Below are 7,212 nucleotides of genomic sequence, written 5' to 3'. Positions count from 1 at the left end.
CACTTTGATGCAAAATCACACATTGACGGTTTTGAGTAGGCGGTGACTGGTCCTGAGCAGCAAACAGAAATCCTTCTGTATCACTTTTCAGGCCAGCCGCCTTCATCCAAGCGAAGGACTCTGCAGGATTGCTGATCTTCTCAACACACTGCAAATAAACTCGATGCAGTAGTCCACCAGATTGCCTCTCCTTGAGTCTTGGCCGATTTGATATGACACTTTGCTTGGTTAACACTCATTTCTGTACCATCCAGCAGTACATAACAATCAACAAAATCATTATTGACCTTAAGATTATGTCCAACATCCTTGGTTCGTTTAAGGAAACTGTGGAATGTCTTGTTTTCATAACGAGTCTTGACATGCTTCACAAGAGGATCATGTACAGGTTCTTGTTGTTATTGCGTGCGTTCAGCTCTGAACTCGAAATTTTGTACATTTATACGTATCGGCCTGACCTTCCACTCAATAACAGATCCTTTCTTTTCTACATTGACACGAAATGGGAACTGGAGTCACCACCTGCCACTGCAAATACATGTCAATTTGAATTGATGTGTATATATATACTCTTCAAAAAAAAAGAAACTTGACATAGATGTAAAACCACTTTTTGCCAAATATCTAAAATAATTACATTAAATGAGAACCAAATAAGTCAAACAGAAAGATGATGTGTCTATGATTCGTGAAAACACATGCAAAGCACATAAACGTAGCGTTTGGGGATCAATTTTACAGCTTCATCCAAATGCAACCGCCTGTAAAAAACGTGCAGCACAGGATCCTGCATTTAGGCATGCAGGCCCCCCTGCTGAATGGGTATAAAAGTCCACATAAACGGCTGTTCATACAGACCTTATAACGTCAGTAGAGGCGGTGACACAATGCCAAGACTGAATGCAGCTCAACGGAACAACGCCATGGGGAGATTACAAGCTGGAGCAACTCAGCAAGAAGTGGCCAGGCACTTTGGCGTATCCAGACAGACAATCTCCGCACTGTGGACTCGATACAACAACACCAACAAAGTTGTCGACAGACCAAGGTCAGGAAGACCAAGGGTGACAACCCAAGCACGAGATCGATACATCCGGCTGCGACACCTCCGAGACCGCACTACCACAGCCACGTCTACAACCACACAGATCCCTGGGGTACGCAGAATATCAGATCAAACGGCACGCAACAGACTGAGGGAGGCTGGACTTTTTGCACGAAGACCTGTTCGACGTCATGTATTGACCCCACGTCATCTGGCGGGCCGTCTGCTTTGGTGCCAACAGAGGGTTAGATGGGCACGTGCAAGGTGGAGATATGTACTGTTTACTGACGAGTCCCGTTTCCTATTCACACGTGCTGATGGGCGCGCACGTGTCTACAGACGTCGGGGTGAACGTTACGCCCCCAACTGTGTGCAGCAGGTTGTCCCATTGGGCGGCGGGAGTGTCATGGTATGGACCGAAATTCATCACGATGGTAGGACGCCTCTCGTGCATGTGGCAAGTGCATTGACAGGTGTGCATTACAGAGACTTGAGCCTTACGTTCTTCCTCACTTCAACGTTCATGGCGGACAGTTCCAGCAGCACAACGCTCGACCGCATATTGCACGTGTTTGTCAGGACTTCTTACAGCACAACAATATCCAGATATTACCTTGGCCAGCCCGGTCACCAGATTTGTCCCCGATTGAGCAGCTGTGGGACGAGTTGGATCGACGCGTTCGCAGAAGGAATCCACCGCCTCAAACACATCCGGCGCTTCTTGATGCACTTCAGCATGAATGGCAGCACATCCACAGCGTGTTATTGACAACTTGATTGCTTCTATGGGTCGTCGGTGTCAAGCGGTGATTGATGCACGTGGTGGGCACAACCGATACTGATATTTTCTGTACCCCTGTGACATTAACTGTATCGTGTACGTGTGTCTGTCTAGGTGACACGATTAATGTTTTGAACATTGTGTACATTGATCTTCAAACAGTGTTTCAATTATGGTTTATGTGTCCTATTTTGAAACAATCGCATTATATTACATTTGAAAGTCAGTGTTAAGTTTCTTTTTTTGAAGAGTATATATATATATATTGTTTCATCTGATGAACTTCCTTAACTTTGACAAAATTAGAATACGATTGATCTAACTGGTTATCAAATATTGAAAATGAAATTATTTCATATATATGGTCTTACATTCGTCATTTTGAGAGCTGTATCATCTTTTAAACACACTAAACTTTTAAACATACTATGAATTGGGTACATAGTAATGCCATGAAATCGCGCAATGTCGTTGCTTCTTGGCTACCAGTATAAAGTCAGCTTTCCTTAAGGTCCTGTCAGAGTGGGAAGAAATAAACTCCTGGCCATACACCTATGAGCAGGGACCAAGGGCGTCTGGATATGAATACATTTATTTCATGCAAGGGTTCCCGTGAAGATAATCCTGTAGTAGAAACATGGGGTCACGGCACCGTACCTCACAATGATATGTAGTCAGCAGTCTATAATGTCAACAAAGACATTCACGTTACGAAAGTTGCTGTCAGCGTTGATATTCAAAAATGTACTGCTTAGTTGGTAAAACTAACACTTAATTGTTTTGATCAAAATATGTCATCATAAGATGAAAAACACATGCCACAATTCACCGTTATCAGTTTCAGGGTTTTTTTTCTGCACAACCGGGCGGTCGGGTAGCCTAGTGGTTAAAGCGTTCGCTCGTCACGCCGAAGACCCGGGTTCCATTCCCGACATGGGTACAATGTGTGAAGCCCATTTCTGGTGTCCCCCCTCCGTGATATTGCTGGAATATTGCTAAATGCGGCGTTAAACCATACTCACTCACTTCCTCACTCTGCACAACCAAATATTCAGTTTGAGAAACTTTCAGAACATGGTCAAAACAGTGTCAAACTCTAAAGGTATTTCAATCATAGACCACTGATGAAATGAAAGTATGTACATCGATGTGAAGCAAGATGTGATAACTTCGTAACGTTATGACAGGACAGGCACAATCACATACTTTACGTCTCATAGACTAGGGCAAGGGTAGCTTCCGTTTGATAAAGGGCAGTTACTCTAGCGGACAGACCGATGGATTGCCGCGAAAGGAAAGTAGAAGCATTTTGTGTAGGCAATTGTTGCTTTGCCTATACAGTACACTACGGTTATAACGAACTCGAAGGGACTACTAATTTTAGTTCGTTATAACCGTAATTCGTTATAAGCATATATACAGCATAGCTACAGCAAATAGTCGGGACTAAAACGTTAGTTCGTTAAATCCGTCAGTTCGTTATAAGCGTGTTCGTTATAACCGTAGTTTACTGTATGTAGTTACGCCGCTGTGAAAGAAACAGGAGACGTAGTGCACAAGTTGATATACAACAGAGCCCAATTCCGATTCCGATTCCGATTTGCCGAATTGTGACAGGAAATGATCTACCTGGGCCCCGTTCCACAAAGCGATCTTAGGGCTAAGTTGATTGTACCTCACTAAGTATGCGATCTTAATTTTTGTTACGATCAGCCGCAATCCTTATTAAGATTGTAAGTTAAGAGCAAAATGCTAAGTTTCACCAGACCAACTTAGGATTGCTAAAATCGATCTTAAATATTTTACCATAACAACAAGATGGCGACTTTCATTATGGTGTGCAAGGAAATGCGTCGTCTGCTTAACATGACCAAGGGAAGCCACTCTAAGGGAAACTTTCGTATCTTCATGGCTGAAGATTCCGATCGGCTACTTAAGAACTTGTAAAGTTACAATCGCCCTGAGATCGCTTTGTGGAACGGTTGTAAACTTTAGCTAAGACAATTTTAAAATCGACGTAAGTCTCTAAGATTGATAGTAGTTACGATAGCTTTGTGGAACTGGACCCTGGGCTCAAAAGTACCTGCGCTGACTACAGATAAAAAATATTTGTTGATAAATAAGTAATTGTGAAATGAAGATCAGTGGATGGAACGGAAAATGGTGATATTTTCTTGTCGGTGGTTTAGCACACACGACCACACAAAATTAACAAATAATATTGAAACACGCAGTTTTTGGTTTACGAAGATCAGAAATGAGAGTCAGGCATCACAATGTCTTGAACAGACGTCTCTATTCTTGGGTCCGAATAGTTTTCGAAGCTGGTGGGAATTCGATGTTTTCAGAAGGTTATGCCATCCGCAGTAAGCAGGGAGATAGAACGAAAACGTCCTCCCACCTTATGTAGGCACAGTCAGCCTTCTATAATCAGTCCTTGCTGAAACGTCTCGAAACATGAAGTCTGCCATGTTTGTTTACAACAACCAAGTGAGGTAAGTCTAAATTTGGATCTTCGTGTTAGAATATACGACAAGACAAGCACCAGGGTCACTTGAATCAATTGACTGCATAATTGTGGTATAAAAATCTGGTGCGTTGAAGAAACTTTAGTCTGATTTTCACTCCTACAAAATCTGCCTGGCAGTGGCTCTCCCAAATGAATTTTGTCTCTTTGGCCAGCAATGTTTTGAGAGGGCATTTTTTAGATTTTCTGTAGTTAACAGCCATTCCAAGAAACCTCATAAATGTATTTGTTTATGGGTCCTCCGGTATCCGGTAGTGGTGGTGGTGGTGGGAGTTGTAGTAGTACAGTGTTCGTCGGTGTCACCATGCCCGTCGGTGGCACCATACAGCGCTCGTCGGTGTAACCATACAGAACTCGTCGGTGTAACCATATAGAACTCGTCGGTGTCACAATACAGCGCTCGTCGGTGTCACCATATAGAACTCGTCGGTGTCACCATACAGCGCTCGTCGGTGTCACCATATAGAACTCGTCGGTGTCACCATACAGCGCTCGTCGGTGTCACCATACAGAACTCGTCGGTGTCACCATACATCGCTCGTCGGTGTCACCACACAGAACTCGTCGGTGTAACCATACAGAACACGCCAGTGTCACCATACAGCGCTCGTCGGTGTCACCATACAGAACTCGCCGGTGTCACCACACAGAACTCGTCGGTGTCACCGTATTGAACTCTTCGGTGTCACAATACAGCACTCGTCGGTGTCACCACAAAGAACTCGTCAGTGTCACCACACAGAACTCGTCGGTGTCACCGTATTGAACACTTCGGTGTCACAATACAGCACTCGTCGGTGTCACCATACAGAACTCGTCGGTGTCACCGTATTGAACACTTCGGTGTCACAATACAGCACTCGTCGGTGTCACCACAAAGAACTCGTCAGTGTCACCATACAGAACTCGTCGGTGTCACCGTATAGAACTCTTCGGTGTCACAATACAGCGCTCGTCGGTGTCACCACACAGAACTCGTCGGTGTCACCATACAAAACTCGTCGGTGTCACCGTATAGAACTCTTCGGTGTCACAATACAGCGCTCGTCGGTGTCACCATACAGATCTCGTCGGTGTCACCATACAGAACTCGTCGGTGTCACCATACAGAACCCGTCGGTGTCAACATACAGATCTCGTCGGTGTCACCATACAGCGCTCGTCGGTGTCACCATACAGAACTCGTCGGTGTCACCACACAGAACTCGTAAGTGTCGCCATACTCTGCTCGTCGGTGTCACCATACAGCGCTCGTCGGTGTCACCATACAGAACTCGTCGGTGTCAAAATACAGCACTCGTCGGTGTCACCATACAGAACTCGTCGGTGTCACCATACTCTGCTCGTCGGTGTCATCAAACAGTGCAGGTCGGTGTCACCAGACACGTCGGTGTCGCCATAGAGTGCTCGTTGCTGTCACCATACAGAAGACGTCGGTGTCACCATACACTGCGCCCCGTTGTCGCAATACATTGCTCGTTGGCTATACCACACACACACACGCACGCACACTGACACACACACATACTCACTCTCTCTCAGACACACACACGCACACACACTGACACACAAACACACACGCACACACACACGCAATCTCTCTCTCTCTCTCTCTCACACACACACGCACGCACGCACACACATGCACACACACCATATACGGTCCTCCCCACATTAATTACGCGTGCACGTTGCTACGTTGCTATGTCCAGTCATCTTGATCGCGATATTAATCCCCATTACATCTCACAGTTGATACGTCGTGATATAACAGAAACAAGTACTGTTCAAAGCGGCGCTAGTCTCACCTTACACACTCAGCACAGAAAAAGTAACGGATATAGCCACGCTCGACCCGAGCTTTCATCAACATTCAATGGCCAAACACAAGAGTCTGGTGGCTGAAAGGCATTTTCTGTGACCTACAATTGGATCCAATGCACAACAATAGATAAATACTCCTCGCCTTATCAGAAACTAGAACACCAAGCTTTTGTGGTTTGATCAATATATTGATCTTGCCAATCGACAAAAAAATGGGACAATGCAAAATTCAATATTCCGGCGGTCTAACAACTAGTCTGTACTCGGTAACTGCTCATTTGAACCGACATGGAATGAGATGTCTCTCTTAACATTGATATCAACACAAAACGAACAAGCAATGAATGAGTAAACGAACGAACGAACGAACGAACGAACGATTCTTTCTTAATCTTACTGAAAAAAACATTCAAAATATATTCTCAGAAGCCCTTGGAGAATAGAATCTGATCTCTTTTGTCCCGTCACTGCTTTGTCCAATGATAAATAAATGCTGATCAGGTTAGAGATCTGGCCATGTATTTCCTGGCTTCAAAGTTGTGACTAAAACGGTCGCCAATGCGACCTAAATTTCAGTTTGTCTACAGTCTAAAATTCAGAGGTAGCCAAATGATTACCTAGAAAAATAGCTTGTGATCACTAATTACTATTGCTACATATCTGAAGACACAAAAAAAATAACAGCTGATCTGCACGTCTGATAATAATTGTACTCGCATATGATTCCTCCTAAAGTCGACAGTGAACCAAAATATATACAAATTAATGTAATTAGTAGTTTATTTGAGTTGACAATGTTCATTAGATAAGCGAGGATATACCTATATATTCTAGTAACATAAATTAGATCATTGTTCAAGTCACAAGTCTTGATTTTACCACTGGCTACCTTTAAATATAATACTTGTAGCGAATTGGTCAAAATTTAAACTTAAATTTAAATTTAAACACTATACAAGCACGACTAGTGTGAATGTGTACATTGCCCTACCGTGGGTGAGTGAGTGAGTGAGTTGGGTTTAACGCCGCTTTTAA

The sequence above is a fragment of the Haliotis cracherodii genome, unplaced genomic scaffold (assembly GCF_022045235.1).
Source record: "Haliotis cracherodii isolate W230 unplaced genomic scaffold, xgHalCrac1.p SCAF_12, whole genome shotgun sequence".
Classification (NCBI taxonomy): domain Eukaryota; kingdom Metazoa; phylum Mollusca; class Gastropoda; order Lepetellida; family Haliotidae; genus Haliotis; species Haliotis cracherodii.
This window is presented reverse-complemented; position numbering follows the sequence as displayed.